Source organism: Leopardus geoffroyi, chromosome E2 (genome assembly GCF_018350155.1).
Source record: "Leopardus geoffroyi isolate Oge1 chromosome E2, O.geoffroyi_Oge1_pat1.0, whole genome shotgun sequence".
NCBI lineage: Eukaryota > Metazoa > Chordata > Mammalia > Carnivora > Felidae > Leopardus > Leopardus geoffroyi.
This window is the reverse complement of record NC_059335.1, coordinates 28,316,179-28,340,935: the sequence shown is the minus strand read 5'-3', so window position 1 is coordinate 28,340,935 and position 24,757 is coordinate 28,316,179. Positions and strand designations below refer to the sequence as shown.

At 55.2% G+C, this 24,757-nt stretch overlaps 1 protein-coding gene across 9 annotated transcripts in view; it reads right to left on the bottom strand.

The window, feature by feature from the left end:
• Positions 1–24,757, bottom strand: part of ADCY7 (adenylate cyclase 7) — a 57,849-nt gene that overhangs the window by 26,879 nt on the left and 6,213 nt on the right. The window contains exon 1 of one of the 9 annotated variants that reach the window (XM_045442704.1): positions 22,933–22,955. The exons of 4 other annotated variants lie outside the window; for them this stretch is intronic. The gene's annotated coding sequence lies outside the window, so the exon portion shown is untranslated. Of the gene's footprint in view, positions 1–11,706; positions 11,787–17,799; positions 18,525–22,932; positions 22,956–24,757 lie in introns of those variants that run through there. 4 more of the 9 variants (XM_045442709.1, XM_045442711.1, XM_045442705.1 and 1 more) reach the window with 4 other exon arrangements.

The window sequence follows — 24,757 nt, the reverse complement described above, 5'->3', positions numbered from 1 at the left end:
CATATTCCCAGCGGGAACCCTGTGTCACAGGAGCAACCCTCGACCAGGAGTCCAGGCTCCCAGCATCCTCCAGGCCTGCCTGAGAGACCGGAAACAGGACAGGGCTGGTGGCAGAGGGCAGGGAGGAGGTAAGAGGTGGGAAGGCTCAGGGCAGTCACGAAGGGCACGAATGGCCACTGGCAAAAGCTGTGAAAGAAAGAGTCCAGAGCCCCTACAGGTAGGAGAGCAGGGTACCCAGAGTCCCTGCGTCTGAGCAAAGCCCCCTAGTGAGTGCCCACCTGGGATCCGGGAGCCACCTCAGACCCTGGTTGGGCCCACAGCTACCAAAGAGCCCAAAGCGCTTAGGCAAGTTACAAAGCTGATTTCTACACGAAATTCTGATTTGTGAATGAGGGCGGCTAATTTAAACACTGGAGCCGTGCCACCCACTGGTTGACAACCTCTAAATCTAAACCAACCAGTCTTTATTCCACACGGAGTGTTTCTGGAGTATTAACCACGTATGCCTCGCCCTATGTGGTAGGGTTTACAAAGCAAGATCAAGTCCCCGCCCTGAGAAGCCCCCACTGCAAAGCTCCCCTAAACCAGCTCTTTGCGGTCACAACAGCAGAAACACTGTCAGGCCAGGTGTCCACACCCACATATTCGCTCTCAAGTTCATGACCTGCAAAGGCCAAGGTGGTACAGCCGTTTTACAGACGCAGAACAGAGCCCAGAGAGGTCGAGTGGCTTGCCTAAGATCACACAGCTGGAGCTGCTTGCCAGAAGGGCTGGGATTCAAAGCCGGGTCTACCAGCTCCCGAACGAGGGCTCCTGGCCCGACCTTTCTGTCTCGCTGAACTGAGCCCTGTGAGCAAGGGCAGCTCCCGGGAACTGAACCACAAGTGCACACACTGCCCATCTCTCTGGCCTGGCACCAAACTCCAGTGCCTCGGGACTGGACTGACAGGCTGAGAAACCCCAAACACCACGGGGCCAGGGCAACGACTCCCCGCAGCTGCTCTAAACCCCAGGCAAAGCCCTCAGACCAGAGCTGTGGGCGGCCAGGACACGCATGCACACACACACACACACACACACACACACACACACACACAGCACCTTTCACCCCACTACTGACCTGCCTATCCAGGCACACGAAGCCCAGCTGAGGCAGGGATGAAGAGAGAGGAGCAGTTGGAGGGTTCCCCGGGGGAAGGGGGGGAACCCTCGCCTGGTAAACACCGCTCTTGGGGATCTAATTAGGCCACTTCCTGGGCAATGGCAGGTGGGCAAGGGCGTGGACAATAGCCCTGGACACAGGGACTCCGGCCCATCCAGGGACCGGGTCCCACTCCTGGAAGAGCAAAGCAGGGCAGGGCTGGGAGGAATGACTGTGTTTATCGCTCCTGGTGAGAGGCCTGGGAGCCCATGGCGGCATTTCCAAAGGCCAGCGGCTCCCTAGAAGCAACCCCCCCAAAGCTGGACACAGAGGCCCCCCCTACCAGGGAAGGCTTCAAGGCCTTTCTGCCCATTCACCAGTTCTTCTGCTGGTCACTGACAGCTGGCAACTAGGAGGGCCCCACAGAGGCCCTGAATGAAGGAACTCCTTTGCCAAGCCTCCAACAAATGACCCTTGGCTCACCCACCTCGGTGACGGGGAGCTCATCGCCTCTCGGACGGTCTCCTCCAGAAGTGAGCACTCCTTCTGGCTGTAAGGCCCACCTGAGGCCAAGTGAAGCCGACCCCCGTCGCTCCCTCACCCCCACCCCAGTGGTTCTGTCCCAAGTCCAAAGACACCAACAGCAGAGACACACATATGGGACAGTCGAGGCCCCTTTACCTGGAGGAAGCAGAGCCCAGGGGTCAGACCTCATGATCACCCTGGTAGGGGGAATAGGGCAAGCAGCTCATTTTACAGTGGAGGGGACCCCCAAGGTCCAGTTGGGAGGCGACATTATTTCTTCTGCTGCTGGGATTGTCTCTCCCACTTCAGTCCCTTGGCTCAGGGGCCACGTGAGCCGGGCTGGCTCATCATCATCGTCCCTCTCAAGCCCCAGTGACTGGTTTAGGGACAGTCATGTGACCACAACCCTCTGAGAACCCTCTTTGGGACTTCTGCTGACCCACCAAAAAGAGATACTCTCTTTTGCTGGTGGCCTACAGCTGCTGGTGGCCACTGGAAATCACCACAGGAGACGGCCCAGTGAGAATGAAGCCAACACAGAAAACTGGACAGAGACAGAGACTTGAAAATACCCCCCGAGCCCCTGGATCCAGCTGTGCCTGAAGTTCAAACAGCCTCCAGATATTTCAATCACACGGGACAATCATGCCTTTTTCAGATAAAGCCAGTTTGTGCTTCTGTCACTTGCAACCAAGAGGCCTTCTGCCCCAGTTTACTGTATCTGGGGAACCCTCATGGCCTCCTGATGGGTTCAGGGTCAGGGGGCAGAGTCCCATGTAGCTCAGGGGCAAGAGCGGGTGCCCGCAGATACGACTGGCCCCAGCTAGGTCTCCTGGAAGGGGGCTGGGCCAAGGAGGGGAACTTCCCTTGCCCATACCTCTGTCACCACATCCTGGACTCCACAGCCCAGAGCCAGCCAGGCTGCACGGGACCCGGTCCAGCAGGAAGCTGGGGCAATGGGCCTCCCCACATCTTCTCCAGTGGCCTCCAGAGACTCCCTTCTGTGGGATGAATTAGGGAGCCCCGGGGCATACTTGCATAGAAATGGATACCAAAGGAATCAACCTCACTCCCCCAAAGCACTCCTGTTGGGCCCTGCACTTCCCACAGCCCTGTGCCCCATGATAGAGGGGGGCGGGCAATGCCATCAACAAAATCTACCATGTACCTACTGCGTGCCCAGCGCTGTGGGCTCGAACTCTGCACACCCGCCCCGCAGGGCAGTATGACTACTGCTTCCATTTTATGAGCGTGGGAACACAGAGAGGTTCAGTCATTCTCCTGAGGTCACACAGCTAGTGAAAGAGAGCTGGGACTTGCATACAGGCCACCTAGGCTCACCTCTCATCCTGCCCAACACTCTCACGGTGCTGACATCCCCAGAGCCCATAACCTCTCAAAATGCTAAACCCTTCCTGCCCTCCCCTCTCAAAGCCTAGGACCGAGGGTGGGAGGAGGCAAAGTGTACTCTGTCAAGGTTCCTCCATCCGCCTTGAAGAAGTCAAGTCAGAAAGCCACATCAGGAGGCCTCCTCTAAGCCAGCAAGATCCAGGAGCACCTCTTCCTACAGGAAGCCCTCCAAGCTACCCACACACACCTTCTCCTCCTTTTCCTACAACTGAGGCAGGGCTGTGGTCTCCTTGCCAAATACTGACTGGGGGCTCCAGGTTCCTCAGCCAGAAGAACCGCCAGAAATAGGGAGGCTGGGACCTCAAATTATGAGTACAAGACCGGGCCCTTTGGGGTGCTCAGGATATCCTTCCCCAGCAGAACTGGCTGATCCCGCAGCACCCTCAGTGCTACCACACCCCTTGGGGAGTTCTAGCCCACCCCCAGCTTTCACAGACACAGACAGGGCACCCACTTCCTCACCCAAGCCGCACTGGCAGGAATCCCGGCCTGGCTTCCTCTGGCCCAGCCCAGCAGGCCTCGGAGCTGCACAGGGCCTGGGGCCCCAGTGGCCTCAAAAGGAGGAAGTGGGGGCTCTGGGGTGTGCGGGAGGGGCAGGCAGACGTGAGGAGAGGCCCCACCTCGGCCCCTTGGGCTCAGTCCCTGCACCCAATCCAGCCTGGGGTCCATGATGCTGCAGCCCAGAACCCACAGACACAGCCTTAGCCTCCTCGGCTAGCCCAGCACTCAGCTTGCTCCACGGGCTGTGTCACAAGCAGATTTTTATTTGCTGGGGGTGGGAGGGGGGGTCTCATGTTAGGGCATCTCCCTCAGGAGACCCAGACTTTTGTGAAGGGGACCCAGAGGGTGCTCTGCCTGGCAAAGTCCCAGCATAAAGGGGCACCACCCAAGAAACCTCATGGGACCGAGGGATTTCAGCCTGACTGCCATGCACGCCCTCCCCTCCACCAACACCAGAGCCGAGCAGCCCTCAGGCCTCTCCCCCTCCACACCTTTGCTCACCCAGGGCCTGACCTCCCTCCCCACGCAGGTCTCTCCCAGGCCTTCCCAGAGTCCTGCCAACGGTCCCATCTGTCAGGCATCCCAGCACCTGCCTCACCAAGGTGAGGCAGGATCTGTCGTGGGAGGGTCTGTGTCCACGTCCTGCAGCTGGGCCCTGGTCATTGCATGTAGGCCAGACAGAAGGACAGACAGATGGATCGATGGACCCACGGATGAACCAACCAGCTGGAATCCTGAACCAGGCAGAAAAGGCAGGGGAAAGCAAACAGGGCAGCTTTGGAAGAAGGAGGGAGAGCCCATCAGGGCAGAAGGAGGTGAGGGGCACCTGGGTGGCTCAGTCGGTTCAGTGTCCGCCTTCAGCTCAGGGCATGATCTCACGGTTCACGAGTTTGAGCCCCTCATCGGGCTCTGTACTGACAGCTCGGAGCCTGGAGCCTGCTTCGGATTCTGTCTTTGGATTCTGTGTGTCCCTCTCTCTCTGCCCCTCTCCCACTTGCACTTGGTGTCTCTCTCTCTCCCTCCCTCCCTCCCTCTCTCTCAAAAATAAATAAACATTAAAAAAATAAAAATAAAGTAGAAGGAGGTGAGAACATGAAGGAAGTGTGTCCCTGAGAATGGGGAGCGCTGGTGGGGGAAGCACAGGTTCAAACCCCAGCTCTGCTCCCATGGCCATACGTTCCAGTCGCTCACACTCTGAGCCTCAGTCCTCCTCATCGGTAAACTCGGGTGCTGATACCCAAGTCGTGGGGAAAAGTGAGGTGCAGGCCATGATGGCCAACAGGCTGTTTGAGAGAACAAAATAGTAAATGAGCCCAGAAAGAAGGCTGTTTCCAGAGCTGAGGAAGCCCATGGAGTCCAAATAGAAGAGACAGAGGCATGAAGCAGGCAGGGTCCCCCCACGAACCTTCTCGTTCATCTTGCCACCTCCTGGTGACAGCCTACAAGGCCACGAAGCAGGGGCAAAAGCCAAAGTGCCCAGTGATGTGAGCCCTCCAGCCAGCCCTGCTCCCCATCACGCTTCCCCAGGACCCCCATGCTGACTTCACACTAGCTCCCAGGGTCCACAGGCTACCCATCAGTCTCGGATCCAGAAAGTCCAGCTCTGCCACCAACCTGCTCTGTAACCCTGGGCAAGTCCCTTGCCCCATCTGGGCCTCGGTTTTCCTTCTTGCAAAGGAATGGTTCTGTCAGACCTCTGAGACCCGGAGCTGGGCTGGGCTGGGTGTGGAGTCTGAATCATAAAAGGACAACAAGCCTAAGGGGATAGCCTGGGTGTTGTCACCTGGCCCCAGAGGGCTTATTCTAGGGGTGGGGTAGGGATTATTCTTTGTACCTGAAATCCTCCCTGCCACTTCTCCTGTGGACTGTCTCAGCATAGTCAGTGTCTCCTTTAAAATACAAATGCCTCATTCACCCCTTACCTCCCAGGCTCCAGCTGGCAGGGATAAGAAATGAATTTTGCTATCTCCTATGCCGATTCGAATAATGGTTAGTAACTGCCTGGGGAAAAATCGTCCATTCATTCATCCATTCATTCATTCATTCGTCTATTCATTCACCTTGAGAGAGATCCATGCATTCATTCTTTTAATGGATGTATACTAGCACCTTCTATGTGCCTGGCACCAGGCCAGATGCCAAGAGGAAACTATGCTCCAGGCACAAGTTCCCCGAAGGCAGAGACCTCAATGCCGGCCTCTCCCAGGTGTCTGTACAGAGTGGGGGTCCATGCAACAGTGCTTATTAACTAACTAATGGATCAACCAAGGATTGCCGGAAAGAACATTTTCCCTGGCTCTTGCCTGAAATCCCACCGTCAGTGATTGATTCCTAAAGTTATGCACTGCCCTCACAAAACTCCCTCCTTAAAATGAACACACTTTGGGGGCACCTGGGTGGCTCAGTCGTTCAACTCTTGGTTTTGGCTCAGGTCATCATCTTAGGGTTCATGAGTTCGAGCCCCACATCAGGCTCTGCGATGACCGTGCAGAGCCTGCTTGGAATTCTCTCTCTCTCTCTCTCTCTCTCTCTCTCTCTCTCTCTTTCCCTTTCTCTCAGAATAAACTTAAAACATTTTTTAATAAATAAAATAAAATAAAATAAAATGAACACACTTTCATGCCCCCATTCAACACATTTCTGACCTCTTTCCCCTTGATAAGGAAGGACAGAAAGGGCTAGTCTACAGGCACCTTACCAGGTGCCAGTCCTGCCCAGGCTGGCAGGACAGAGGTCTAGCCACTGACTTCACACTTTGCCCAGGGCCCCACCCAGACAGCCAGTGGTGAGGAGGCATGAACGGGGTTGGGAGATGGGGGACGGGATCCATTTCACAAAGCCATAGATATACCCCAGAGTAACCACTGAATTGGAGTGAGCAAGAGGGATGTAACTACCCTGCCAGTATCCTGTTTAAAAAATTTTTTTTTCAACGTTTATTTATTTTTTTGGGACAGAGAGAGACAGAGCATGAACAGGGGAGGGGCAGAGAGAGAGGGAGACACAGAATCGGAAACAGGCTCCAGGCTCTGAGCCATCAGCCCAGAGCCTGACACGGGGCTCGAACTCACGGACCGCGAGATCGTGACCTGGCTGAAGTCGGACGCCCAACCGACTGCGCCACCCAGGCGCCCCGCCAGTATCCTGTTTAAAGAGACAGCAGAGCCCAGAGGAGAGAGAACAAGCTGGAGTCATGATTTATACCAAGAGGATTTCCAAAGAGAGCAAGAAACCATGAAAGAATGTTCATACAATGCTGTAGTGGGTCAGTCCTTTCTGACCTGACACAGAAAAGACTAATCAACTCCCATTACATTTAAAAAAACTACTCCAGGGGTGCCTGGCTGGCTCAGTCAGACCAGCATGCCACTCTTGATCTCAGGGTTGCAGGTTTGAGCCCACTCTGGGCATAGAGCTTACTTAAAAACAAATAAGTAAATAAACTTATTAAAAATCTACTACATTAGGGGTGCCTGGGTGGCTCGGTCGGTCAAGCATCTGGCTTCAGCTCAGCTCATGATCTCACTGTTCCCAAATTCAAGCCCTGCATCAGGCTCTGTGCTCACAGCTCAGAGCCTGGAGCCTGTTTCAGATTCTGTGTCTCCCTCTCTCTCTTTCCCTCCCCTGCTCACACTCTATCTCTCTCTCTTAAGCTATTAATAGCAAAATCAAAAGATAAATGAGAAATTAGGGAAATATTTACAACTCTTATCATAAGGAGCTAACCTCTCTCATATGTAAAAAGTTCCCACAGATCAAAAAGAAAAAGACCAATCATCCAAAAAAAAAAAAAAAAAAAATGGGAGAAGGGTATGGATAGAAAGTGCACAGAAAGGCAATACAAATGGCTGTTAAACATTTAGGAAGAAGCTAACCTCACCCGTAATAAAAAAAAAAAAAAAAAAAAAAAAAAAAAAAAAAAACCCACAAATTAAAACTACTACGGAAAATCATTTTTACCTATCCAATTGGCAAAGATCAAAGCATTTATACACAACACAACAGGCAGTCCCACAGCCTTGGCAGGAGTGATTCAGCATAACCCCCGGGGTGGGGCTGGCGATTTAGTCGTATGTAACAAAATCACTCCTGCACACACAAACCTTTGATGTAGCAAAAGTCCTTCAAGTAATTTACCTTACAAACACTTTCACAGATGTAAAATGACACATGTACAAGATTATTGTTGCAGCATTACAATAACAAAAGAAGATGGTGTGTCTGCCAGTTAGGAGATAGTGAAATAAATCACAATGCACCCTTCCTGTGGAATACTACGCAGCCGTCAAAAGGGTGCAGCGGTGTGAACTGAGCTGTCCCAGGGTGTTTTGTGCAAAATCCACATGGCAACAGCAGTGTCTGGAACGGGTAATGCCTGAACCAGGATACAGGATAACCAAAACTGATGCTTTGGTGGAATGAGTGAACCTTCAGTTTGTTTCTATTGTCGTAATGCAGCTTGTGCAATTAAAAGGAAGTTCTTGGGGAGCGCATGGGTCAGTCAGGCGTCCGACTTTGGCTCAGGTCATGACCTCATGGTTCGTGAGTTCGAGCCCCACATCAGGTTCTCTGCTGTCAATGTAGAGCCCACTTTGGATCCTCTGTGTCCCTCTCTCTGGCCCTCCCCTCACTCTCTTTCTCTCTGTCTCTCAAAAATAAATATTAAAAGCAAACAAATAAACAAACAAAAACAGAAGTTCTTGGGGTGCCTGGGTGGCTCAGTTGGTTAAGCATCTGACTCTTGGTTTCAGCTCAGGTCACGATCTCACAGATCGTGGGTTCAAGCCCCACGTTGGGGTCTCCACAGACAGTGCAGAGCCTGCCTGGGATTCTTTCTGTCTTCCTCTCTCTCTGCCCTTTCCCTGCCCACACGCTCGCTCACTCTCTCTAAAATAAACAAACATTTTTTAAAAGTTCTTAATACAAGATGCAAGATCTACTGCATACATAGTGCCTACAGCCAACAATACTATATCGTACACTTCAAATTTTTCCACGAGGGCAGACCTTACGTTGAGGGTTCTTATCACACTACTACGACTATTACTACTAGCAGTAATAATAACAATAATAATAATAAAGGGGGCAAAAAGAAACTTTCGGGAGTGAGGAATACGTTTATGACATAGATTGTCATGATGGCTTCAGAGGGGAATACTTATCTTCAGCTTATCGGCTGCATATATTAAATATGCACAGCTTTTTCTATGTCAATCATACCTCAATAAAGTGGTTTTAAAAATAAACTAAACACGTGAGGCACCTGGCTGGCTCAGTTGGAAGAGTGTGCAACTCTTGATCTTGGGGTTGTGAGTTCAAGCCCCACGTTGGGTGTAGAGACTACTAAAAACACAAATAAATAAACTTAAAAAAATAAACTAAAAAATAAAGACTCTATTAGAAAAATTCAAGGGCAACAGAAGGTGACTGATAATTAAAGGGACACATATACAAACATGGAAAGACATGTTCCTGGCATCTTTATTGGCGTGGGGGTGTGTGGATCTACATATATAAGTATGTATGCAAATACATAAAAAAATAGAACCTGTTTACCGGGCGCCTGGGTGGCTCAGTCGATTTCGGCTCAGGTCACAATCTCACTGTTCAACACGGAGCCTACCTGGGATTCTCTCTCTCCCTCTCCCTGTCTGCCCCTCCTCTGCTCATGCTCGCTCTGTCTCTCAAAATAAATAAACTTAAATAGAACTTGTTTTTAAAAAAATAAAGGAAGGAAGGAAGGCAGACAGACAGACATACGTCTCAGGCCCATGAAGTGTCAGTTGCACACCCCGGAGAGTTACTTCTCATCTCTGTGCCTCAGTTTCCTCATTTGAAAAAAGGGAGACTAAGTTCTGACCCTGCAGGGCTTTGAGAGGATTCAATGGGGGTAAGGCAGGCAGGGTGTCGAGGCTCCACCCGACACAAAGTACCCAAGTCGAGATAACAAGTATTACCAAGTTGGCAGAAAGGGCTGTGGGGTCTGGGAGGCAGGGAGCGGGGCACCTGCCCCTTCCCCTCCCCGATGACCCAGTCGTGAGCTCCGGCCCCCTACTCTGCCCTGGGAGTGGCCTAGCCTAAAAGTGGTCAGCACCTAAAAATTGCTACCTGGGGCCCTGAGCAGTGACAGGGGATGACGCCCCCGTGGGGTGCCTGGCGGGGTCTGGACAGAGAGGCCGTCCAGCCACCCAACCTGGGCCCTAGGGGAGGTGGACAGTGTCAGAGAGAACTGCCATCTGGCATCCCAGGCAGCATGGGGACCCCACCCCAAGCCTTGCAGGCCTGCTTCAAGGAGAGAAAGCAGAACACCTGCCCTCAGGACAGGCTCTGCAACCTCTGAACCCAACTAGAGAGACTCCCAGCGGCCTCTGGCCTCCCTCGTCTGAGAACCTCCACCTCGGTGAGCGCCTGTCAGGAACAGGCAGGGGCAAGGCCCACGCAGCCCATCCCCTCACAGCCCATCTCCCCCCCCCCCCCCCCCGCCTCGGGGTGGGGGTGTGGGTATGGGTGGAGCTGCTCTCACTCTCTTTCCAGCTGGGGGCGGACTCTGGAATCCTAACCTACTTGTTCAAAGCCCCCTGGCTGAAAAGCAGGAGAGCTGGAATTCAAACCCAGACCTGCCCTACTCCAAGGCTCCAGCTCTTTCTTAACCCTCTGTCTACATTTCCTGAGGCGTGCTGCCCACCAGCAGAGCCACGAAGAGCTACACACACATGGCCAGCCCCACCCACACTGGACTCTGGTCACAGGCAGCACAGGGTTTGACATTCTCCTCCTCCTCCTTTAAAGAGTCCCTGTATACATTAGCAATTAAAGGCTCTGAGAAGTCCTGCAGAAAAGAAACCTGCTGAGTTAAACACAGCTAAACATTCCCCGGTCTGTTTGGTTCAAGGGACCCTTTTTTGCATTAATTTCCAATGAACTCCTTTTGGGAAATGCTGACTGTGGAGTCTCGAAGATAGCTCAGAGCTCCTCACTGGGCAGCTGTGGCCCAGAGAGCCAACTATCTTCCCGTCTCCTGACAGCCTGGGGAGCTCCCTCTGGCTGGGGGCCCCGCTCTCTCACCTCTACCTGGGCTGGATGGACACACAAGGGAAGGACAAGCCAGTGCAACTGCTTGTGGGCCAGGGGACCAGCCCTAAGCTTGGCCTCTGGGGTAGGGGTGAAGGGAAGATGGGAAGAAGGCCTGGATGCACAGCGCCCTCCCTCAGGCAGTTTTAAGTTGGGGAGCAATCTGCCCTGCGGAATTGAGAAAGCAAGAAAGTGCTCTAAATACCAACCAGGAAAAGACCCTCCTACGTCTCTTGGCTACACTTCCTGCCTCTCTCAGGCAATGCAGGAAAGTAGCCCACCTGCCAGAGGCAAAGCAGTGCAGGGGACAGAGCCCTGGGCCGAATGTCAGGAGACCCAAGCTAGAGTGGGAGCCTTTACCCACTCTGGTCCGGTCCCACTCAGACTAGCAAGCTGGCCGCAGACAGATCAGTGGGAAAACCAGACAGTAAGACATCCTTGCTCAGCAGGCCATGCTGGAGGGGCCATGGCCTCCCCCAGCCATCCATGGAGCCCAACAAGACATCACTGTCTAGTCTGGGCCCCCGAAGCCACTGCCTCATCCACAGACCCTCCCCGCCATGTGGCTCCCACAGCACCAGACAGCAGAGTACCCGGCTCTAATCCAAAGTGCTGAGATCCCACTTCCTCAAGGCTTCCTGAGAACTTGAGAGAGGCCAAGGGGGCATGTGATGGGCAGGGGGGGTTGCCTGGTGAAAGCCCAGCCCAGAGCCCGGAGGAGCCCTTCTGCAGGGGAAGCAGGCCTAGCCGACCTCCCTTACCCCCAAACCACAGCCTGGCCTCTGTAACTACACCCACACGGGGGGCTCAGGAGACCCTCCCTAGAGCTCAGTTGTCCCTAGAGCTAGGCCCCCCATTCCTGGTTACTTACTCCTTCCTGCCACAAACTCCTGCCTTCCAGAGCCAGGCTCTGGCTGGATACAGGAAGCCGCTGTGATGGATCCCCAGTCCACCGCAGCCCCATGCACCGCTAGACACAAGCTTCTCCTTGGGATAGCCTGCCAGAGCTTCTTGCACCTGTCTGGGTCCCCAAGAACACCAAGCCCAGTTGTGCTCACCCCCTGGCCAAAAACCTCCTCCGGGGCTTCCAGAGGCCTTCTTCGTGACTGCACAGTTTGACTTATTTCAGTTCCCCAAACAAGCCCCACCCTCTTGTCTCCAGGCTCTGGCCGCTTAAAAGCACAGCCTATCTCCCCACCCCAAAAACTCCCTCTGCCTGGCAAACTCCTGCCCAACCCTTCAGAGCCAGGCCCAGCCACCACCTTCCACAGGAGGGCTGCCCAATTCCCTCCTAATCTGGATTCAGTGCCTGGCTCTCCCTTCCCAGTGCCTGTGTCGAAACACAGGACACCTGGCCTGTCACTGCCCGGCTACCTGATGCCTCCCCCAAGACTGATGTCTGGCTACTCATTGCTCAACTTCCAAAATCTGACACCTGCCTGGTACACAGGGGACACTTAAACCCAAGCCCCACAGACTGAGACAAATACAGCCCATGCTGAGCAGGCACTGGGGGCTGGTCCCAACCCCAGTGTCCCTGTCCCCATCTGCATGAGCTAGGGCAGGTCACCTGCCTCTCAGCCTGGGTTTCTCACCTGAGCAGTGGGGAGCTTGCCAGTTTATTCTGGCCGTGAAATGACCTCATGGCTATAAAAACTCCTCCTAAATCCAGAAATTCACACACTTAAGGGGGCCAAACTTGTGTTACTTCAACGACAGGAAAGCAAGCCCCCGCCCCACCCCCCACCGCCGTGGTGCCCATGCTCCTCCATCCAACAAGTGCTCACTGAGCCCCTGCCCACTCCAGGTACCAGGTGACAGGCTAAGGCCATGATAAGCAAGGTCCCTTGGAGAGCGTGTGTTGTCGGGGAAGAGGAGACAAATGTAATAAATGGGCCACATGAGGAAGAGAAATGCTAGGATGGGCAAGGAGCAGCCTGGGGCTGAGGAGTCAAGAAGGCAGGAAAGCCTCAGGGACCAAACATCAGAGGCGCTGTGTGACCACGGGCACATTCATTAAACTCTCTGGGCCTGTTTCCTGACTCAAAGAATGGGCTGGTAATGGTACCTAATGCTCAGGGACTTCACAGAGAGGCTAGTACACAGGGTCTGCCATCAGGTGGGGTCACCCCAGTGGCTCCAAACACAAGTTGGGGCGGGGGGGGGGGGTGGGCAGCCTGAGAAACCTCGATTGATATCAACAGGCAGGAGACACCCTATAAATAGGAGACACCCTATAATAGGAGACACCCTATAAATCCCGGGGGTCCTGACACCCCCCCCCAAAGGTAGCCCTTCCCTTGCTCCCCTGCCCAGAAAGCAGGGCCAGACAAAGGATGCAGAAGTGCTGGTCCCTGCCCTGGGCACTACCTGGTGCTAAGGCACCCCCTCCCCGGGGGGCCTCAATGGTGGCTCCAGGGAGTCTGGGTGTTTCAAAAGAGGATGCCTCCCCATTAGTCTGGGTCCCCCATTAAAGTAGCGCCTCCAGCTGACTTCAAAGGGCTCCTCCTCCCCGAGCCAGATGGGGCCCGAGGGAGACAGGTGTGGGAGGCCGGGAGCAGGGACTGGCAGAGCCAGGAAGACCCTGGCACACACTGGCAGGGGATGTGCGGGGGGGGGGGGGGGGGCAGCCTGCCTACTGCAAAGATGGGGAGGCTGAGGCTAGGTGGGGGAGACGGGTGGCCCCTCGTCCACATCCCCACCACTTAATGAGGCCTGAGGAAACCCTGCCTCCAACAGAGCTCTGATCAGGAAAATGCACACCAGCCCCAAAGCTGTGAAGCCCGTTGGGGCTGTTTTCCATCTGTGCAGGGAGGGGCTGTGCCCCATGCTCCTGGGCCTCTCCCTGCTCAGCCAGCCAATGACACCAGGAGCCATCCACCCAAGTCAGCTGGTCCCAGAAGCAGTGAGACTGAGCCACTAACCAGGGGCAGGAAAGGTCCCTGCAGGGGATGGCAAGGGCCGAATCCTAGAAGACAAAGAGGTCCCCACCAGCATATTCTGGGTCCTAAGAGGTGGTTGGTGGCACTGCCTACTACATGCATCCCCTGGGGCCTCCTGTTCCCTAGAAGCCAGGCCTGCTGTGCTGCAACCCCAGGAGGACACAAGCTCCTCCCTGGGCCACGAGTACTTCCGTCCAGGAAGAAGCGGGAGGAGGTAAGCCTGGGGGGCCAGGTACATGTCTGAGAACTGGGGTACCCGTGACAAAGACCTCAATTTGTTTCTTTTCCTTTGGGCACAGTCATGGGTAAATGCTTCCAGTGGTTGCTGTAGGGAGGAGTACACACAGGGGAATAACAGGGAGAACGGACAGAGGAGGGTGCCCCCGGTGTCCCCTGACACCGGCACCGATGGGGGTGGGGGGGGGGATTTTCACAGAGCCCGGGCGGAGGGAAAGCTGCCAGGTGACTGACTCCAGAGCAGACCACTCGAGCCTCCTCAGCTCCCGAGCTTGAAGACCCCGAGGAGGGGGCCTCCACATGGGTGACACGAGCCAGGATGGGGTATGAGGTAGGGAAGCCCTGAGCAGAGGGGCTGCATGGACAAAGGGCAAGAGAGAGGCAAGCACGTGCTGACCCCGGAGTACACGAGAGGCCACGAGAGGTGGGACTGGACCAGCACGGTGGGCTGGGACCAGAGGACCCCAGAAGCCAGGAGAAGGGGTTCAGATGTGACACCAGATGGGAGAAACTGGCCAAGTGTGTGCATCAGAGGAACCCAGGAACCCCACAAACCCCTTCTCCAGGGCTCAGGGTCGGCCATCCTACCCCATCTGGACTGTCAGTTTCCCCTCCCATACAACACTTGGCTGGTGCTCAGGCAATGCCCATGGCACAGACCTGTTAACGTGATCAGCAGATGGTGGGAGAAAGGATGACCCAGTATCATGGGGAGAAGGGTCACCAAAGAGGACCTGAGCCCACCTCCGACCCAAGTCTTGCCCTACCTCACCCCAGTGCCTAGAGGGAACATCAGGGAGTGGAAGGTGCTTCAGCCCAGGTCTGCACCCAGGATCTGGCAACACCCCAGGTATGATGTGGCCGGCTGTGAACTCCGTGGGCAGCGGCAGGTCGAGCCAGATGCCGACGGTTGCTGGGTGGGCGCCCTGCCACCCTCCCTGGGGGGTGGGGGCTGGAAGAGCCCTGTGGGTGAGTGGAGACTGCAAGCCAGGGCAGGGGCAGAGCTGGAGGGCCACCGGGCGGGGGAGCAGGCTGGCAGCACTCAACACACACAGGCCGCCAGGGAAACCCCAGACATGGGTGTGCTGGTGTCAGACGGCTGGGCAGAGTTTTTCATGCATATTCCAGTCCCCCAGCAACCTGCCTGGGCACTGCCACCTCATAGAGGAGGGGACTGAGGAACTGTGAGACAGCAGTTAGCCCAAGGGCTGCAGGCTACCAGGGAGGCCTCTCCCACCTGAAACAGGACAGGCGGAGGAGAGCCCCCAACACAGCTACATGACAGCGATCACACCTCCCCTGGAGCTGGGGCTCTCCTGCACCAGGTGCAACATGTCCCCCCTTGTTTAAGCCTATAACCGCCTGAGTGGGAACCACGAGAGACACAACTTACAGATGCAGGAAACTGGCTCAAATAACCTGGCTCACCTCACATGCTGCTGGAAACAGGCAGAGTGGGGCCCGGAGGCAGGGGGCTGGACCCAAGGACCTCCAGAAGACCCCTGGCTTCTCTGGCTGTTCAGATGTGATGGTCTCATTCACTGAGCCAAACTAACTCCCAGCTCGTAGCTACGCAGGTCTCTTCAAGCACACGAAATGCCTAACAGGCCCACCACCCACGCTTCCCTCCCATCCCTGAGACCCGATCCCACGCAAGGCTGGAATCAGCCACTCCCACTCGAGCATCCAGCGTGATCCACTCTGCCTGCTCCCTCAGCAGCCCCAGAACAGTCCCAGCTGGGTGAAGCACTGCCCTCTGCCCAGGCCCTGGAAGATGGAAAGTTGCCACCAGCTGAGTGTCAATGCGCCCCACACCCCCTTCCTCCAGGACAGGAGAAAGGTCAAGGACACTGAGGGATGGGCCACCCATCACCCCTTGATGACCTCCAGTATGGGAGGATGGCAAGTCATGGAAAATCCAAAGGGTCAGATCATCTCCCGCCAGCTGAAGCAGGACCCCAGCACATGACTCAGGAGGCACGGCCCAGCTGCGGGGGAGCCCTGACCCAGCCCCCGCCACCTTGCAGTGGGTGCAGACAAGGGTCAGGCCAGGCCTGCAGGGTGGAGGACCCAACTCAGAGGAACCTGATTCCTCCTTCCCCACGGTGAGGATCATGTCCTACTAACTCTTCAAAGCCACCCAGAGCCCCTGCTCAGCTTTGCCCCACGCAGCCTCTCCAAAGAAGGGGCACTGTGCCCTGACCCCCTACAGGCCTCAGACATGGCGGCTCTCCGTGACAGGCAGTGTATACACGTGGACAGCCCTGGGGACTGACTCGCTGTGTGACCCAGGACAAGAAAGTGCCCCTCTGGGCCTCTGTCTTCTCCTCTGCAAACTGGGGGGCAAAAGGCACCTACCACAGGATAGGGGTGAGGGGAGCAGGAAATGGGTTAAACCAAGAGTTATAAACTGTAAAGGGGGGTGCATGTCCTCACAACCACATCAAATCTGACCGGTATCTCCTCCTGAAAAGCACCTTTGGCCTATTTAGAAGCTCTGCTCCTGCCCCTTCCTTCCCACCGCTCACTGCCTAGGTAGGCCCTCCCTGCACCAGCCCCCATTGCTGTAGGACCCACAGGAAGACCTCCTCTCTTGAGACCCACTCCTGGCAAAGGGGCCCTTCGAGACCACCCCTCCCCTCCCAGCCCCCAGAAAACGGCTGCCAGGAAACGGCCACTTCTTTTCACTAAAACATTACAGGAGGCTCTTCCCCCACACAGTTCACACCTTCCCTTCTGAGGGCCCAGAATCCGGAACAATCTGACAGCCTCCCCTCCTCTGCACCCACACCTCACATCAGAAGCCACAGGAAAGCCCCAGAAGGCCCCTAACCTGGAGGTGGGGAGACCCACAGCTTGGTTAGGAACAGACCCTCCCAGAAGAAACCCTCCCAGACTTTCGATTCCGCGGACACATGCACATCCGGCCGAGCCGGTCACTTCACACTTCCTCTTAAAGTCTGCTCACTTCTCGTTTCCGTATCTTCTTTAGCTTTGTCCCAGGCAAAGGGACATCATGAAGTCACATCCAAGGTCCTATTTATAGGATGTTTTTTTTTTTTTTCCTTTTCCTAAAACACATTAAAATAGATACCTAACAAATTTTAAGCATGTTCATCCACATACGGCCTAAAACCACCACAGGGCCCCCATCTGAGAAAAGCTGGTCTAGTCACTCTCTAGGCGGCCACCCTCAGGCCGTCCACCCGCATGTCTGTGGCAGACAGCCCACGGCCACACAGACATCGGAGCAGAGCCCGCCTGGACTCCGGCCAGGCCTCGGGGCCAGGGGACCCGTGCATGGAGGCCCAGCCCAGCCCTCTGCTTTCCTCACCCCTCCGCTCCCCTCCCCCAAGCGCTGGCCAGAGAGGAAGCGCCCAGTGCCAGCTGCCCTGAACCCCAGGTAGTGGCACAGAAGCGAAGCACCTGATCTGCCCTGTGTACATGTGTTTGGAGGAGCACACAGAATGATCCAGAAGGACCTAGTCCCAGTGGTGCACACTGGTCCCCGGGGGCCTTAGACTGGGAGGGGCTGGAGGGAAAGGGAGACCCTTCCACTTCCCGGGGCGTCTTGCTTCTCTGTCTCTGGGGCATGTAGCACTTTCAGAGTTTGTCTGGGGGCTATTCATTTTTACTTCACAAAAGAAGTTCGATTGCCCTTCCCCCGACGATCCTTCCGTCACTGAGACCAGAGAACAGAGAAGCGGGCTTGTAAGTGTGAAATTACAACCCTGAAAGGCAGAGCAGGCATCTGCAAGTCCACGGTTCCCAGACGTCCAGGCCCACCCCCTCCCCACCCCGCCCCGCGGTCATGATGGCACCTCCTCGTCAAGCTGGGCAAAGCCCATGACCAGCGGTCTCTGGTCCTGTGTCCGGGAGCCGCCCCACCTCCCGCAGCCCAGACCTTGTCCGGCCCCCGCCCAGCCGGGGCCACTGGGACAGATGGCGCCCCGTCCCCACAGCCCGCTTTACCTGGCTCTCCTCCGGGGCCCCCGGACGGCCAGGCCAGGGTCTGAGGAGCCGGCGTGGAGGTGGGCCGTCTCTCGCCCGCCCCTTCTCGGCCCGCGTCCAGGCTCACACATGCGAGGAGGCCGCCTTCGCCCGGCTACCTAACGAGAGCAAGTCGCATCTGGGACCCACAACTTCCTGCTCCGCAGCAGCCGCCTCACAAAAGCTACAGCCGAACCCTCAGCTCAGCGCCTCCGGGGCTGTGGGGGGGGGGGGGCCCGCTCCCAGCTGCAGCGGGGCCCTCAACACAAGTGGGGGGAGGCATCGGGCCAGGCTCCTGGCTCCAATGACTTCATGGAAATTGGAAGCTTTAAGCTGGAACAATTTTCAACAAGTGAAAATAAAACGAACACCAAGCCTCCGTTAGAAGGCCCGAGACGACGGCTGGAGGCCAAGAGCAAATGCATCCTTGATGAGCATTAAAAGTGAGAGAGCAGCCTGGCACAGAGCCTCATGCTGGTTCTGCCACTCACAGACAGGCCATGAGCCTCAGTTTCCCCACCCACCTAGTGAGGGGGCTTCATCCGTCTCTGAGAGGTCAAAGGTCTCCAGCCTCATCTGCTGCCTTTCCATCTCCCAGCTGCCCCCATGCCTGGAGCCCCTATTCCAAGCAGCTCGAGCCCCCAAAGAATCCCAACAGCCCTGGGCCCCAGGATGCCAGGAATCAAGCCCCTTCTGTTTTGCCAGCCCTCAGTTTCCCCCACTGGGATCATGTGGTGCTCAGCTGTGAGGCGGCAGTTATGAAGGGCTGGGAAGCAGGGAGCGGAAGCCTCCCAAAACAGAGGAAGAAGGCACTGCTGGTCCTCAGTCACCCGCTGAGCATGTGACCTGGGGGCCTGGGATCACTTTCTACCTTTTATCCTGACAGCAGAACCTACTGTTTGGTAACAAAGTGGAGAACAGAGCCCGATTTTCCCAGCTCACACTCCCACCCTCCCCAGACCCCCCTTTCAGCTCCCTCCTCAGAGGAGGCAGTGGTCAGACCCTTCCCTTCCAACCTGCTACATCCCCAACCCTGGCCACTGGGCACCTGACACCCCAGCCCTCAGACAGACTTCAAGGTCCTGGCAGACAGGATCTGTGCACACAGGCTAATGTGCTTTACGACCAGCATTTAGACACTGTGTGCTGGCATTGGGGACGGCCTCACATAATTGCCCATCAGCTCCATGAGGAAGGTCCTGCTATTATGCCCCTTCTACAGAGCAGGAAACTGAGGCTCAGAGACGCCACTCACTTGCCCAAGCACACACAGCTAACAAAAGGCACAGCCAGGATTCAAACTCAGGTCTATCTGACTCTGTGGTCAAACACTCACCCGTGACCATCCTGGGGCCAAAGAAAGGCTTCCCTGAGGACGGGCTACTCCAAGCCCCACTACCCCCTCCTCAGTGGGTACCCTCACCAGAGACCTCAAAGCCCTGGTACTCAGCGCTCCTAAACTTGCCGAACAAACTCCCCCAAAGGGGGGGACAAGCTCAGGCTTTCTCAGCATCAGCCCAGGAACTGGTTTCTGTTCACTCCAGGTGCCAGGGCGCAGGCATGGCCCCGACCCTCTTCTGTTCCCCTCAGGAACACCTGCCCTCCTCCCCATGGGCAGAACCCCTCTCTGGTGCTGCGGACACAAATGTGACTTGGACACAGCCCCCATCAGCCAAACCCCCAGGCTGAGACATGCCCATGACAGCTTGCCCAAAGGTCTGGGACAACCACCCATAAAGACAAGATACGTGGTCCGGAGCTCAGGGCAGAGAGACCTCGGCCACCTGGAAGCCACAGGCTGTACAAAGTGGCGAGGCCACGAAACAGTGGGCAAGAGGGCGTAACACCGTAGCAAAAACAAGGCAGACAGGGCTGTCAGGCGGCCAAAGGACAAATAATGCAGAGCCCGGAGCCAACAGCTTGGCCCCGTTTGACACCAGATGACAAGCCCCTCCCTCGGGAAGAAACCCCATAGCACCCATCGCGTTTCGGACTCCAGGCAGGCTTCTGGGAGGGGGTGTGAGCAGGGAAATATTTTTTCCTTCCCCTAAAGTCAGGGGGCTCACCATACCCGGAAAGGGGTCTGAGCAACCAGGCTGGCGATTTACCAAGCCAGCCTCTTGTCCCACAGATGCGGGATGAAGAGGCTTCACATCAACAGAGTCAGAGACCCCCTGAGCAACCTTGGCAGCCCAGGAACCCACCTGTAAAGTCACCCAACTCCTCAGAAGGCTGGGAGGCTTATGTGAGAAATGCGTATAAGGCACATAGTAAGCGCTAAGTTAAAGTCAGAAGCAGAGGGAGGCCAGAGGGTGTTCTCTCAGTTCCAAACCCCAGATCCCACTCCACTGCATGCCTGCCCTGGTCAGAGGCCTTCCGTGGCTTCTCTGTGCCTCCTGAGTCAAGTCCTGGCTCCTCCTCCCGACCCCCTACAACTTATCTTTCCATCCTCCCTGATTAGGAGTTAGAAGGCCCTAGCTCCTTCCTGTAACTTGTAACCAGTTGCATGACTTCAGCCAACCCCTCCTCCCCTGGAAACCCAGTTCCCTGCCTGTTGAGTGAAGGAGTGAGCAGAGCGTGTCCCTATGTTCCCAGCCTGGGAAAGAAAGGGATCCCAGCACATCCCCGAGCCCACATTCCACACCTCGTTCTTTCATGTCCTGACTCAGACCACCAGGGCACAGCCAAAATGAAATGGTCAAAAATGCCACCCATTGGGGCGCCTGGGTGGCTCAGTCGGTTGAGTGTCCGACTTCGGCTCAGGTCATGATCTCACGGCTTGTGAGTTCGAGCCCCGCGTCGGGCTCTGTGCTGACAGCTTAGAGCCTGGAGCCTCTTCAGATTCTGTGTCTTTCTCTCTCTCTGTGCCCCTCCCCTGCTCACACTGTCTCTCTCTGTCTCTCAAAACTAAATAAACATTAAAAAAATAAAAATGCCACCCATCTTGCCAAGACAAGTACAAAGGTCACCTCTTCCAGGAAGCCTTCGCCAGTGTCCCATCATTACCGCCTTTGGGCCACACAGTGCCACGGGCCTCTCCAGGGACGTTTACAGTGCTACCCTCCTTCTGCAGCATCCACTTCCACTCTGGTAACAGCTCCTTGTTCCTGTGGGGAACCAGCCCTCCAGGGGTGGGCCCAGGACCACTGTCCAGTGAGGAATGGGCATGGAACTTGATTGAAGTGGCCCAATGAGATTCAGTTCTGGGACTTCCGTTGGAACTATGTGGGAACAAGATGCGTGCCATCTCTGCCACTCTGGTAGTCAGCCTCCAAATGAGGCCGACTCAGTGTTCATGCCCCTCCCGTACTACCTTCAGAAGCAACAAAAATAGTGTAGAAATCACAACGCGTGACTTCTGAGGTCACGAAAGACACGGTGGCTTCCACCCTGGCCCCCTCTTGGCTCACTGGCTCTGGGGCAAGCCAGACACCATGTTGTGAGGACACTCAAGCAGCTCTGTGGCAGGGAACTGAGGCCCCTCCCTCCAGCCAGCCCCACACCGCCAGCCCTGTGGCTGAGTCACCTTGGAAGCAGAGGCTCCAGCTCCAATCACAGGTAGAATGACTCCCTGTGGCCACAGCGGCCCTGCCTGCTCAGGAGCGACCAAGTATCACCTCTTCTCTCCCATGAGATGTACCTCTCCCCAGCACCAGGCACTCCAGAGGCCCTCAGGGACATTTCTGCCTAATTGATCCGCACTCAGATTCTCCCAACAAGAGCATAGAGCAGAAACCCAGCACCCCCTCTGTGGCACCAGCAGCACGTATGTCCCCTTTCGCCCACCTGCCTGGGAAGACAGAGCAGGCTGGCTTAGCACTGGGAAGGCCCGTCTACTGGCCCCAGCTCTCCCAGGCTCTTGGGCAGGAGGGCTGTGGTGTGATACCCATGGAGGGTGCCTCGCTGAAGCAGAGACAGCCCTGTGGCACCATTACTCACCCTACTCCCAGAATCATCTTTCACACTCGGCGGGGCCAGGGGTGAGGGGCAGGGGGTGCATTCCAAAGCATCGACTCACCTCCAGCCCCTCTGCCTTCATCTCTTCCTGGCTGTGGCCTCAGGGATGTGCTGGGATCCCTTTCTTTCCCAGGCTGGGAACATAGGGACACGCTCTGCTCACTCCTTCACTCAACAGGCAGGAAACTGGGTTTCCAGGGGAGATGGGGTTGGCTGAAGTCATGCAACTGGTTACAAGTTACAGGATGTAACCAGTGGTCCTGAGGGGCGACTTGGGGTGAGCCTCAAAGCCATTCCAAATAAACACATGTGCTAAGTAAACAGCACCTTAGCTATTAAACTCAGCTTCTCTCAACCACTGTCCTTCCTTGTGTAGAAATCTGCCGCCTGTCACAGGGCCAATGCCAGGACAAGGAGAGATGAACAACACCACATCATGTTGGTGGCACGGCCTACCAGAGCCCAGGGTGCTGGCTCCCACGACCCTGACGGCCCCAGCCCCTGCCAGACCCGGGCAACAGGGCTTTGGAGAAGGAAAGGGGCAGCCAGGGTCACCGTGCATTGAGCAACAGCAGAGAATCCTCAAAGAACAGATGTGAAAGCTACCGCCCTGCCAACCAAAAGTCCTGATTTCCTTTGAAAAACTTGGCAGCTGGGCCTCACCAGCAGCCGCCTGTCCTCCCCCATGCCCGGCTTTGCTGTGAACTGCTAAGGGGCAGGGAGGAAGGCCATGCTCCCCGCTACAGTCCCCGGGAAGGGGGTGACCAGCGTGATGCCGCAGCAGGAAAACGCCAGCCCACGGACCTGCACGTGGGGTGCCATCTCTCATTTAACAACACCACAGACGTGCATATAGTTGTTTGCACACAAGAAAATCTAGAAGGATGCACGTAAATCTTGGGTGTTATCACCAAGTGACAGAACTTAGCAGTTTTATTTTCAGATCTGTCTTATTTATGACTTTTTTCCAATTTTCTCTAAAGAAAAGAAACTACCCATGTTATTAAAAGGTACCAGGTAAAACTACTATGAAGAAAAAACAGGAATAAAAAAATATATAACAACATCCCGAGCTGGAAGTACGACCCCAACGCCAAACTCAGCCCCACTTGTAACCAGGTGGAAAACGGAAAGGTTTATAATTTAAAATGCTACTACCTTAAAGCCACGGGGCGTCATTGGCTGCCAGCATCACAAAGGAGATGCAAACCTCCCAGCAGAAGTCTGCAACCCTGCCTCTGTCTCCAGCGTACTCTTGTGCAAACCGAAACTGAATTAGATCAAGCCTCCAGATCCAACTACATATTTCCAGGAGGTTCACAGGAAGAAGGAACGTGTTACACATGATAGAAGCTCTACTGTAGGATAAGGGACCCAGCTTCTGCTTCAATAAATAAATAGATAGATAGATAGATAGATAGATAACAAAAAATAAAAAATTAAAAAAATCAACATGGCACCTAGGAGAGAATGAATGAGTATCAATCCTACGAGGAAAGAAGACTTGAGAACAATACCATGCAATCTCATTATATAGACTTTATTTGGACTCAAATTTTTATTTTTTTATTTTTATTTATTTATTTTTTAGACTCAAATCTTTAAAAACTAAAATACAGGGGCACCTGGGTGGCTCGGTCGGTTAAGCGTCTGACTTCAGCTCAGGTCATGATCTCACGGTTCATGGGTTCGAGCCCCACATCAGGCTCCATGCTGACCACTCGGAGCCTGGAGCCTGCTTCGGATTCTGTATCTCCCTCTCTCTCTGCCCCTCCCCTGCTCATGCTCTCTCTCTCAAAAATGAATAAACATTAAGAAATTTAAAAAAATAATAAAATATATATTTGATGTGTATAAAACAATTAGAAATTTGAACTTTGAATGGATACTTACAATCATAAGAGACTATTGCTAGGTTTTAGGGGTGGTAATAATACTGGGGGGGGGGCTAGTCCTTATCTTGTAGTAATATATATGACAACTTTAAATTTTCTTTGGTGTTTGTTTATTTATTAATTTGGGGAGAGAGAGAACATGAGCAGGGGAGCAGCAGAGAGAGAGGGAGAGAAAGACAGAATCCCAAGCAGGCTCCACAAGGTCAGCACAGAGCCCAAAGTGGGATCTCACCAACCGTGAGATCATAACCTGAGCCAAAATCAAGAGTCAGATGTTCAACCAACTGAGCCACCCAGGCGCCCCTATATACACTGCAATTTGTACAGAGTAAGTGATAGGTCTGGAGGGGACAGCAAGTGGGAGCAGGGATGACTCCAGGCTGGCCAAGAGCTGGAAAGGGTGGCAGCTAGCGGATGGGTATGTGGCGGTGGTCACACTATTCTGTCTTCCCCTGTAGACATGTAATTTTTCCACAGTGAAATGCTGAAACAGCTCTGGCACCTGTCGTCTCATTTGAGTGTCAGCAGTGAAGGGGTCCACTCACGAGCTGGCGGGGGGGGGGGGGGGGGGGGGGGGGGGAGGTCGTCTCAGAACTAGAACCTAGTGACAAAACCAGACTCACGCCTGCTCCCTGCTGGAAGGGGGATGGGGCTGGGCGGAGACAGCTCCCCACCCGGCAAACCACCAAACCAGGGTGAGCTTCCAACCTGAACCCCAGTCCGCTCTGCAGGAAGTAGGGGCGGCTGCAGGGTCCCAGGCTCCAACAGTCACCACCAGCACCGGGCACAGGCACACGGCCTCCTTGGCCTCCGCCTCCGCTCACCTCCCCCACGGGAGCTTAAAGGCTTCCAGTACCAGCCAGCGACAATTAACCCCTCTCCCCGCAAAGCCCCTCCCCGTCTCATCCTCTGACCACAAAGCAGTTTCCAGGGGGCGGAGCGCCCTCCACGCCCCCAGACACCGCCTTCCGCAAACCTGCGTCCTGTCTGCAAAGCCGCCCGGGCCTCATTTTACCCTCCGGGAGAGAATCCCCCCGTGTGCATACACACCTCGCTGCCGGCTCTTCAGGGGACCGCTCCTACTGCAA